General features: G+C 42.4%; 1 pseudogene; it reads right to left on the reverse strand.

The window, feature by feature from the left end:
* LOC118227517 overlaps positions 1–12,639 on the reverse strand; it is a 516,632-nt pseudogene that overhangs the window by 326,089 nt on the left and 177,904 nt on the right.

Here is a 12,639-nt window from a genome sequence, read left to right on the forward strand (position 1 = left end):
ACTATCTCTCGCTCCATCCATCTCCCGTGTACGATTTCTCACTGCTCCTTCTCCTGCTGTTTCTTCCCCCTCCTTGAATTTTCTCCCTCTGTCTGCCTCTTTCTCTCTTTCTCACATGGTTCTGTCCTCCTTTTTCTCTTGCTCATGATTCTTCAGTTTCGAACTATTTTACCGTTTCTTCTTTTTGATTCTCTCTCCATATTCACCTAAGACCCAGCAATTCATTTTTGTCATCTGTAGAGGACATGAATGAATGAATGAATGAACTAACTTTTTTTATATAGCATCTTTCATGCTATATAAATAAAGTTCATTCATTCATACATGAGTCTTAAACTCACAAACCATAAAAAACATAACATAACATAGCATAGCATACTGTTATAGAATGACGAGAACAGGCTATTCATTCATACAATGCCCACAATTGTCTTAACTAAATGTATTAATAATATTCTACACTACGAGGGATGTTCAATAAAAAATAAATACAGAATATTTTTATAAAATATATAAAATATTTTCACTGCAACATATGATAAACACCTTCTGTTAAAGGAATACATACAGTAGTTTCACATAATGACAGGTCTCAGCCATAGAGAAATCTATATAACTGCTCACCCACAGAAGTAATGGAGAGCACAAATGTTACATATTTTACTGTATTCAACCCGCACTGCTTCACGGTTAATGGCAAGCAGAGACAGAGTCAGGATGTCAGAGTCTGGATGCCAGCTTCACGGTGTCAGTCTCTCGGCCCAAAAGCATTTTCGTCTGCAGCTGTTTTACCCCTCGTTCCGCCAGATATTTACTTTACCTCCTCCTGGATCTGGTTTCTATTACCAGCGAATTCGAGGAGCGCGCATTAGGGGATCCCTAAGTCATGTCCGCCGCACAACGTGAGCCCCAGACGCCTTGCGCCCGCGAGACGAAACCAAAACAAAACCACCCCCCACCCCCCAATCCCCCCCCACCCCACCCACCCACCACCCCCCCCAAAAAAAGTGAACAAACACGGGCTGGCCTGGCTGGAGAGTGACGGGATGAAGAGGCGCTGCCGGGGGCGGTGACGCCCGCCGCCGAGGGGCCCTTCAGCCCCGGCGGCTCTGGCGAAACGCAGGGGAGGGGAAACCTGCCTCGCCTAACGGGCAAACCGAAAAATCAAACTGCCGCTCGGCCGGCGGGATGGCCGAAGGCGACGGCTGAATTTAGCGGGGCGCAAAAGGAGCAAAACGGACACACCTGCTTCTCCCCCCCCCCCCCCCCCCCCCCCGCATTGAAACGGAATGAAAGTAGTGCTTTATCGCTTAATGGGATAACATTATTTTCATTTGTGTCATTGGCAAAAGGTGCTTTGAAGTAGCCTTGTTAGCCTTACTAGCCAAACTGTGACCTACAATATGTTTTTTTTTCTATTATGCTGAAACAAAAACAAAAAAGCATTTTATTTCCTTTAATTCAAAGGAAAAATAACCACTTTAAATGTCATTGATAAGCAATATACATTTTGTAAGGATGTTGTTCTCTGGATAATTGTGGCTGTTACATGAAAGTCGTTTAATGAATCCAATAAAAACATTAATGTTTACAAAGCCCAAATCGATATGTCCAATTCCCAACTTATAAAATAAAACCACAGCATATTTCCGTCACCCTAGTAAATCATCAGTTTTATTTCTTCATCGGAAATAAGCCTACACATAATTCCAACCTTTAATTAATAAGAATAACGTCTTACTGTACATTTAATGACTAATTTAAATCACAAACTGGAGCACAATTAACAATTCCTTCCGAACGATTCGGCTCAAGGGAGACGGATGTTAACTTTCAGTCAGAGGAGCTTAAACAAAAAGGAGAGACGAGAAGATTTAGGGAGACTCGAACCAGCCAAGCCCCCTCCTTTAGCCGCTAAATCAGTAGCAAAGGCACAAGCGGCTCGATGTTCCCCTGAGGGACCTCCCAACCACTAAACCTGCAGTAAGAACCATCAGGGTCCCTGCGCGAGACCCAGGGCTGGCTGATTAAAGGCGGTGCGTCCTCCTGCGAGGGGGTTTCATTTATAAAAGCGCGCCGGGGAGGGGGGGCTGAGCGCAGCTTTTTAAGGAGGCGCATTCCGCACCTTAACCTCGCTCAGTAGCGCGCCGCCGCGGCGAGCTGACGCTTACCCCACAACACCCCCCCCCCACCCCCCCACTCGTAGCCCACGGTTTCCCGTGATTGGAAATGTCCCCGTCGCCGCGTGCAAGAGAGAGAGAGCGTGCGAGAGAGAGAGAGGCCCCTGGGCGTGTCTAAGGTAGCCGCCCAGCTCGGGCGGTGGAGGGGGGTTGCCATGAGCGACGCTGATGGAATAAAGCAGGTGGCCGAACCCTTCCGAGGGTGGGGTAACCACACACGCGCACACACAGACGTCCACACATGAACACGCACACACACACACACACACACACACACAAGCACACACACAAGCACACACACACACACACACACACACACACGCGCGCACACACACAAAAGGATGGCAGGACACAGGAGAGAGATGTGGGAACCTAAAAGCTGATTACTGGACACATCCCAATCGCCACACTGCACTGCTGACTGCGCTGGAAGAAAGCGTTGGTGGGTGCCCCAGTTATCTCTCTTTCTCTCTCTCTATCTCTCTCTCGCTCTCTCTCTCTCTCTCTCAGCCCCTTCATATCCCATCAGGCCCTGGTGTGGGCCTTGCATTGCTGGGAGAGGCCGTTAAAAGGCTTTGTTGGGCTTTCGATGGGTTAGTGTAAAGTTATTCTGGCTAAAATGCAGAGTAAAAATGGTACATTTGCACTTGAGATGAGCAACAGAACAAAAGCTGAAACATGGTGGCACCGCAAGAAGAGGAAATGCATCTTCATCGCAGTAGGCACAGGACTAAATACAGACTAAAGAGAATTATGTGTCATATCTACATCTACAGTACATATACAGTATATACACAGACACACACACACACACATCATTAACATATGATTGATGTTGTGTAACAAGAAGCACAGAAATCTGTGGCTCAGGAAGAGGCCGTGGTGATGAGCGGATTCGAGCAACATACTTTTCTTGGTGAAACGTTTTTTTGGGCATCCCTCAAAACTACAGGGCAGCCATAAAAGACAGGAACTTAAAAGCCCCGAAGGCAATTACTCCTTTGTAATGCAAGCAGCAGGCCTCATAAAAGTATAACATTAATTGCCATTAATTGCGCACGGGTGACTGGTTCCGCAAGCCTAATGCTGCATTCGTCAGGGGGTCTGATTTACGCCCAGCAATTAACCCCAGCAGCACAAAACTGGGAACGTATAGACTTTTTAGAGGCTTTTAAAGACCTAGTGGATCCATGTACAAGGCTGCTTATACCCTATTTATACACACGCGTGCTGTCAACTCGATAAAGCGTTTTCCACGGCACACTTTCCGCTCTCAAAGAGATTCTCACGCCACTTGAAAGACAGGGGCCTGTGATCCATAGTAGCGTTTTATCTAGAAAAAGAGTTCCTGTAGAAAAGATTAGAGTTCCTGTCCACTCGTACATGTTGATCATTGTATTCGGCACAGGAACTGTAAAATTAGTGATACTAATCTTTTGTCATACTAAATAATCTTAAGTAGTAATATCCTATCTCTCTCACACACAGACACGCACACACACACACACACACACACAGCACCTTGTAGCAGAGACCTTGAAGATGTTCTATTGAACACCAATCCTGACACAGTACAGGTAACACTTGACTGTAGCCAAACAGTAATCGGCTGAATGGTGCAGGTTCATCTTCAAATTCTTTCATTTCTTAAATAGATTTTTCTTTCGAGACTGTGTCTTCTATCAACGGCAGCAAATAAAAATGTTTAAAGTGACAAATATTTTTAAAAAAGCGAGGACTACTTCCCGTATCGGTTGGCTTAGGTAGCTATACACGAGAGTCTTAGTCATAACTCAGACCGGGCCTGGGAAACAGGAGACAGGAGGTAGCCGGAGAGATTTGATCCCGACCTCGTCGCCGCATACATAATGCAAGTCCCGCATGGCTTCATAAAGGAGCGCGGCCTTCCTCTGTGCACACCCCTATCCAGAGGCCATTTGCCGTTTTGGTTGACTCTATTTCACAGCATAATCGGCCCGTGTTCAAACAGCGGTCCCCTCGTTTCCTTCGCCCCGGAAAAAGAAAAAAAAAAACAACAAAAAAAAAAAAAAACGAGACGCGGCCTATCTCCAGTGCAGAGCAAACAAGCCGCCGCCCCGCGGTGGGGCGACGCCGACTGTGTACTCAAACCCGCGCGCGGTGTGAGATACACTGTTTTATAAATGAATTAAAGGGCTTGAGAGGCGTAAAGGACGGCAATTGTAATGCGGGGCCATTTGGAGAGGCCTCATTCTGAAGGTAATGCGATGCATCAGGCTCCTCTTTAAAAGAGACTATTTATGCGGACGCACACTCCTGAACGTAGCGGGGCCTGCCATTGAGCATTAAAAACTCTCTGCGCTACCAGATACTTATTTATAGGGACTATTGTCCACTGCCGGGCCTCGAAAACACTAAATAGCGATACAGTGCGTCGGCATCGGAGGGAATTCCCTCAATGAAAACGCCGATATAGCGAATGTTGCGGCCATTATGTTTCTGATTGCAGTCCGTGCCTGCAATCGTCCTGTCGTTAATACCGGACATCCCATTGATTTACAGGAAATTAAAACACACATACACGGACAAAAAGTGGCACTCCGGGAGTTTTGAGCGTGCTTAACTGCTTGAGCTGGGAACAGCTTGTCTGATAAAGTGCTATTTTAAACCACTGTTTTACAGTATATACACCTCCCTCTTGACAGCTCGGCCCCTGATAAATTGCAGATTTGGATAACCCATGCTTAAAGTCTGCTCCCAATTTATTGTAATGCTACAACACTTATGCACACACTGTAAAAATTGGTGCTGGTAATTGACAGCTGAAACACTGATACATAACAGCACATACATATTTATACTAGTTGCCACGTTAGGTCTGGAAGAGTTTAACATGTACAACACTTTGTGTTTGGACCCGGGTAATAGGGTCTGGAGAGACAACACAGAAATAACCGGCAGAATATTTTAGCTCCACGAGCAGTGTGGGACTTGTTTCATTGGTGCTATAAACATCTCATACCTTCTGGGGTTTCCCCTCTGCTTGCTTCTGCTCATTTTATGAAGTCTTCAGCGGTCCCCGCAAGGATGGGTCCCTGAATTTGTGCACGTTTGGACGGGTTCCTGTACACACAAAGGGGGAGGGGAGGAGAGGGAGACGCACATTACAGCAAGAACAATCTACCAACTTCTTCTGTCTGCATATAATGGCTGTGTTGTTTTTTTTTTCATTTCAAAACAGTTCTAAAGCATTAAACAGATTTTTAACTCAACGAGATAAAATGAGGACATTTGGTGAGTTTATTGCAGAGGGCTCAGTTACCCTGGGAGGCACAGTTTGATAGTTTTGGCAATCACTCCGCACCCGTGGAAGCCAGATCATCCATGGGGAGTCAAAGCTCTCAAAACATCACAAAAAACAGAATGCACAAAGTAGAACAGGTGCGTTCCGTTTAGGAAAAAAAAGAGTAATCAGTAAACTCTTGCCTATTTTGGATCACACCAGTGACTGAACTTCGTAATATCAATTAAGCAATAGATGGTATCACAGATGGTTTAAAATTCTTCGTATTTCTGCATATTTTCTTTAATTAATTGCCAAAAAAAGCAGAACATATTTTGTGAAGAGCATATTTTTTTTAGGGTCACTTTGGCACATTTTAGATTATGATATTATCAAAATTGCTTGGAATTAATCTTTTTATAGTTTCTGCAATAGTTCAAAGTCAGTAAATATTTGAAAAGGAAATGTTTCATGTAAAGCTTCCATAGCACACCTTCACACAAAATGTGGTGAGTGTGGTTCCCTGTGGTTTTTTTTCCTTCTCCATACGTTGTCTGTGACTTCAGCAACAAAACCTGACTGAGCTAACTGACCCAAATGACTTGTGTGTGTTCAAACTTCACGCCCGTTTGAAAATCGTTATGCTGACCCCGCATCGTGCTTATGAAGTGTGGCCGGGGGCCTTAACAGTTTCCCAAAGATCTCCGTGGCCATAGTGAGCTGATCCACACACACCACCAGTCACTGTTATTACAGGAGCGACACACCAACCACAGCTCACGGCTTCAGGAGCGAGTCCTGATTCAGCGGACCAGCACACCATCCAGACGGACCCGCAGCATGCAAGAATCCCTACTCTCTACCTAATAATCCCCTGATTTAACTGGCTAAAAACTGTTCTCTCCCTCTCATCAACTCAGCTGATGTGTGGTGAGCGTGCTGGCGCAAAATGGCTGCCGTGCATCACCAAGATGGGTGCTATACATTGGTGGTGGGTGAAGTGAGTTCCCCCCTCATCGCTGTGCAGCACTTTGAGTGTCTGGAAAAGTGCTACATAAATGCAATGTTTCATGCATTCATTCATTAATTCATTCATACTTCAATGCGCCTCTCCCATGCTGTGGGTGCTGCTTTTTACTGGCTGGGGGTCACGGTCCCAGGTACGTCCGATGCCGTGGCAGACATTAGGGCATAAGGGCACACGCCCGGTTACGCAGCGAACGTGGTGATGGAAAACACACATGACCCAAACTCATTTTCAATGGTATCGATTCTCTACCCCAAATAATAGCCCGCGCGCAATTTATTCTTCTCCCTCAGGTATCGTCTGTTTAAACATGTTGCAGAATCAATCACGCCGTCTCTCCGAGGGATTCTCGTCCAGTGAGTAATGTTATTATCCGGACATAATGAAAGATGCTTTCGCATCACCCTGATTATAAACAAGAAAGGGATGAATGCAATTTCACCTCCGCGAGCGCGAGGAAACGCGGCGAAGAACGGGTCGTGTGTCTCTGTGGCAACCGGCTGCAACGCGGCAGTCGTTCCTGAAGCCTTCAAACGGGTGAGGACACGGTGTCTCGCACAGGCAGTAAAAACGAGAGCAAGGTTATTCATTAGAGCAGGAAGCTAGTAAACGCAATAGCAAAGTACTGTAGATAACCGTCCAGGTGTCCATTCAATAATACTACAATACTACTGCTACCACAATAATAATAATAATAATAATAATAATAATAATAATAATAATAATAATACATTTTTATTTCTAAAGATGTTGCCATGGCTGGAGTCCTTATTCTTATTCTGTATTCCTTCAGTCAGTGTTTAAAGGAACTGTATGCATGCACTACACGTTGACTTTAAGTGAACTTTATGGTGCTATTAATATGTACTGTTTCATTTTATGCACTTATGCACTATAATAAAAAAGCAATGCAGAGAAAATAATAGTAATATAATTTATCTTGTTTGGTCCGGAAATATATTTTTGATTGGGGTAGCAGAGCCATCGCGTGGAAAATGATCCCAGTTCAGCTGTTGCATAATGGCATGATGTCATGACAGAAATCTCATGGAACTTTAAACTGTATAATGGCTGATCAAAGTTAATGAAGAGTATGCTCATTCACCATGTGCTTTGTCCTTTACTATTGAATAATGATCACACGCATTACTTCTCAAAAAATATTCACATAATGTCATGAGAGCAGAAGTCAGAGGGAATGACAAACTGCTTCATTAAATATGTAGAAAAATGGTAAAATACATATAAAAATAAATTTAAGCAAATTAGATTTAAAAATGTTTTAATCGTAGCCTTGTTTAAAAATTTACCCAACAGACAAAGGGTCTAGCAGATGGTTTAAATCTGTATGTGAGCATTGTAGATGCACGTTTCAGCTTTAGAGAGTTCTAGAATGCTGTCATTATAGGGAGAGGGATATTCTGAGCAGATCATGGTGGGTAGAACCAGTAAAAAGTGGAGTATGCAATGGGTCCCTTCTTATACCGCTCCTTAACAGTCCCAACAAATCGTACATGTATATATGTATGAATGCATGTATATAGACAGTACACAGGTGCACGGACACACACGCGCGCACACACACAAACACACACACACACGCACATTTTCAGCATAATCCTCTGCCCTTTACTGCAATCAATAGCTAAGTAGCTGTAATGGCATTTTATCGATTAGTTATTTATCATCATTATCAATAAAAGCAGTGCCAGCTGAGGTGGTATTGTCAAAGAATAGCAAAGAGCAAATTCATTGGTCATTGCTATCAAATGCAAAAAGACAGAAAAGAAGCACAAACACTTTTTCTTAAATTGTTCATTATTGCTGCAAATTATGGATGAAAGGTTACATTAGATACAGTTGTGATGATATAAAAACAATTATGATAATGATGATGATGATGGTGATTATAATGAAAATGAAGATGTATGATGATGCTGTAACAAAGCAGCTGAACATTCAAATCCGCAGAGGAATCTCAGCATTTGTGCTAGAGAGAAGGGGCCATAAGCACTCGGTGAAAATGAGTAAAAAAGAGTGGATGAGGTCATTTACTGTGCTCTTATCTTAGTACTAATGCACACAGTCATATTCAGTGCTAATCATGAACAATGAGGAAGTACATTGATTATAGCTGAAAGGCTACATGTAAAGGGACTTTTATACATTTATTTATGATAATGATAATTACAGATGATATAGTGATAATTGTGATGCCTATGATGATGACGATGATGATGGTGATGATGAATATTATTGATACTATATTACTATATTATATAGATACTATTCCATAACAATAAATAATTATGCATACAAAAATTACATTGTAATTTGGCACAACAGTACTATTTCACCATGTTCTCCCCCTACAGCACAACAAAAGTGAGTGAAATTAAAATCCCAGCCAATTACGTTCCAACACACCAGGTTTCAGATGTCTCCTGCCGGCAACAGGCATTTCACTTCAACTTAACCTGACATGAGAAAATAATTTTTTGACAGTTTACAGTTCAGACGTGATTATTATTATTATTCCTTGAATCCTCACCTCGCTCAGTATCCGGCAAGACATAAGCTTGGGAGGGTGAAGCTTAACGAGGTGAGCTTGTGTTTTAATGAAAATCTCCTTTGCTGGGTTTGTCAGAAAAAGGTGAGAGAGAGAGACAGAGAGATGTGACATACATTTGTAATCACAGCTCTTTACGTCCCTCTTAACGCTTTCAGCCTGGTGTTTAGCACCGTGTTAATATGACACTATCAAGAATAACACGTTTATTAAATTCACGAAGACAAAAAAAAACATTAACACATCTTCTGAAAATAAGCACAATTGTAATGTTTCTTTGCCTTTATTAATTTGACATATTCAAGTAGAGGATTAAAGGAAGAAGACCAGCGGCCCACTTCAACTGTGAAGTCCCCTCCAGGGAGGGACATCAAAGACTATGGAAACCTATTAAAAATATGATGGCTTGCTGAAATTTATTTGGCAAAACGTAGCGCCTGAAGCATTTGCAAAACATTGGAGGCAATATCCTATGGTACGAATTCATCTCCAGTGACATATTTTCTGCATATTACACCAGACCATTCATGCATTTCTTACTTTATATTATTTTAAAACATATTTAATTATTGTAGCATGGGCCAGTACTTTTCTAATTTTAATTATGTTCGCCTCATTAAACTATTAGACTTTTGTGGTATCTCCTCTCGATCAGGGGAACCTGATTGGCTTTTGGGGGTTGAACTGTTTCAGACAGGGGAGCCGAAGAGGAGAAAATCCGGAGGACAATAACCTGATTGGTCAGGCAGAGGAGCCGAAGAGGAGAAAATCCGGAGGACAATGATCTGATTGGTCAGGCAGAGGAGCCGAAGAGAAGAAAATCCGGAGGACAATGATCTGATTGGTCAGGCAGTCATGGTCATCCCGTCAAAGGAAACAATGGCTGATTTTCATTATTTGTGCATTTGAATGATAAACATGGGGGGATTGTATTTTTGGGGGTTTATGGAGGGGGGGGGGGGGGGCGGTTACTTTTACAACAGTCATCAAAATGTTCCCTGACTTTTAAAGCGGAGCTTTTCAAATGTGTTGCCTGGAATGCTAATGCTTAAAAGGACATGCGTGTCGTTGCTCTGTCTGCAAAGAGCCTGGCTCTGGGGCTGTCAGGGTGACGTTAATGTTTGACTACGTGCAAGACAGTTGATGGAGACACAGAGGTGGACGCCATAGAATGGGATATCTATAAGGGAGGGCTGAGCATATTGTCTGAAAATCCATGACTAATCGCTTCCTTAACGCGTCTGGGTTTACTGTTGATTTAAGCACATCGCCCCCCCTCATCCAGTCATGCGAGATTGGAAGTGAATTTCAGGGGGGCGAACAATGACCCAGGAACAATTCTCCTACAAATTCACCTTGAAATACTTTAGGGACGGACATTTAACCATAGCGCAACTTCTGTATACAGGTGAAACGGTGCTGAACTTTCTTTGACGTTGCACTATGACCGTGATTCTTTTGCGATGAATTCTCAAAGAACGTGTTTCAGTTCATTTAGTGGCACCATCTGGAAATAATTAATACTTTTCATACTCTGATTACTGATAATCAACATTAAAATTCTGGCTCCAATATTTATTTTAGGAATGATCCTTTTTTAATTTTTTATATATTAATATTTTCTTATTTTAGCAAAAGAATATACATTAATATATGAATGGGCTCCAAGATATACTCAGGGTAAACTAACCACTCTGTTAAGGCTGAAGCAATCTCGAATGTACAAAGGAAATCCCTTCTTGAACACTGCGAGTCTTTCAATGTCTGCGATTCAAATATTTATGAACGTATTCAAGTGGCGGTTTTTAACCTTCCTCTGACCCCATTTAAGCATTAGACGCTTCTAAGAAGGTTCTTGGGGTTTGGATGAAGAAAACAGATTTGAGCGATGATGACAGTTCTTGTTCTCCCCCCTCTGGTGTGGGTTAAGTAGTTCTAGGTATTCATAAATGTAAATAACATCTTGCTAATGCTTCTGTAATGTGGTATTACAAGATTACTACTACTGCTTCTACTACTACTACTACTACTACTTCTATAACTGCTACTACTATTAATAATAATGTAAAAAGATTGAATAGAAGATTAACAGCTGCATTTCATACAGTATTATAGGAAATATTCACACATACACTTAACACATTAGAACACATACTTTTTAAAAAAATTAAAGCTGAGTTCTTGAGTTTACATTTTATTAAAATAAAGTATATTATTGCTCCATGGCAAAACTAAACACACAGCGTTGATTTTTGCATGTGTAAACATTTGCTTGATCTTGCAGTGGCAAATCAAACAATTTAAATTCACATACATATATCTCACTATGCATTTGAATATATATCACAATGATTTGGAAACATCCTTTGCCAATTGGATTTCAGTGACAATTAAAATCTATACCCTCACAGCAGAAACTGAATCATCACTTTATTCCAATGAGCAAAGGTTGGAGGGTACAATCTGTTGATTAAGGGATTAATCAACGGTCTGCAGATTAAACACTGCTAGACAGGCACACACACACACACACACACACACACACACACAGAAAAGTGACTTTTAACCATGATGTACTCTACTATCTACTTTTTCAGATATACTTTAGGGTGGCATGAGCGGCTTTGGCAAGGCGATATTCTGAAAGTGGATAAAACTTTGTTAACACATTTCAGAAACTCCCCACTGGATTGAGCCAGTCTGTCAGGCTGATTTCTGGAGACACATAAAAGCAGGAAGGACGTTCTCCGGGCCCTTTGGGATGCGCAAGGTTGGAGGAGAAATATTAACCCTCCAAAGTGTTTGGCTGATTTTAATACATGTATAAATATGAGGGGGGAAGGGGGGTGTGAGGGACGTGTCAGTCTGCGTGTGTGTGAGCGCATATGTGTGCATGTATGCGTGTGTGCGAGTGTGTGAGTGTGTGTGTGTGTGTGTGCGTGTGAGGGACTGCAGGAGTCACGCCCCGCTGCACATGTACTGCTGCCTCTGCACTGATGTGTCCCAGCAGCCGAGGACCCTGGTGCCTCCCTGTCATACACTCCAGACACGGATATTTGCATATTCCTCTGTGTCATGACAAGGTAGGGGAATAAATAAATAAATAAATATCTGGCATAAGCAGGGCGCTGGACCAACAGCAAGAAAGAACCTAAAAGTTATATTAGTTACTTTTAGAGCAGCAGGACATGAACACTGCTTGAACATAGATGGAAGGCTCAAGCCATCAAGACATTAGTAACAGTTCATACATTTTATTGCTAAATTAGGAGCCCACATCCTGACTTGGCGCGAGTCTTCATATCTTTCAGACATTACTATATATATTTTTGGACTGTTCTCTATGACGCACTCGCAGCCATCTTCTAACGGGGATCATTTTTGGGGACGTATGCAATTGGTTTTCCATTTTCATGCCTTTCAGTTCCCTCTGGAGAACATAATGAACCCAGTGCCGTGTACCAATGCATCTGAGAAAATTGTGCCTAAAGAATAGATTTCGGCCGACTGATTCATTAATTAATTAATGAAACAACAATGCTTTCCCCCCCCCTTGGTTATGCAGAGAGAGCAGTTGGAACCCTTCTGAGATTACAACCTT

Source organism: Anguilla anguilla, chromosome 5 (genome assembly GCF_013347855.1).
Source record: "Anguilla anguilla isolate fAngAng1 chromosome 5, fAngAng1.pri, whole genome shotgun sequence".
Classification (NCBI taxonomy): domain Eukaryota; kingdom Metazoa; phylum Chordata; class Actinopteri; order Anguilliformes; family Anguillidae; genus Anguilla; species Anguilla anguilla.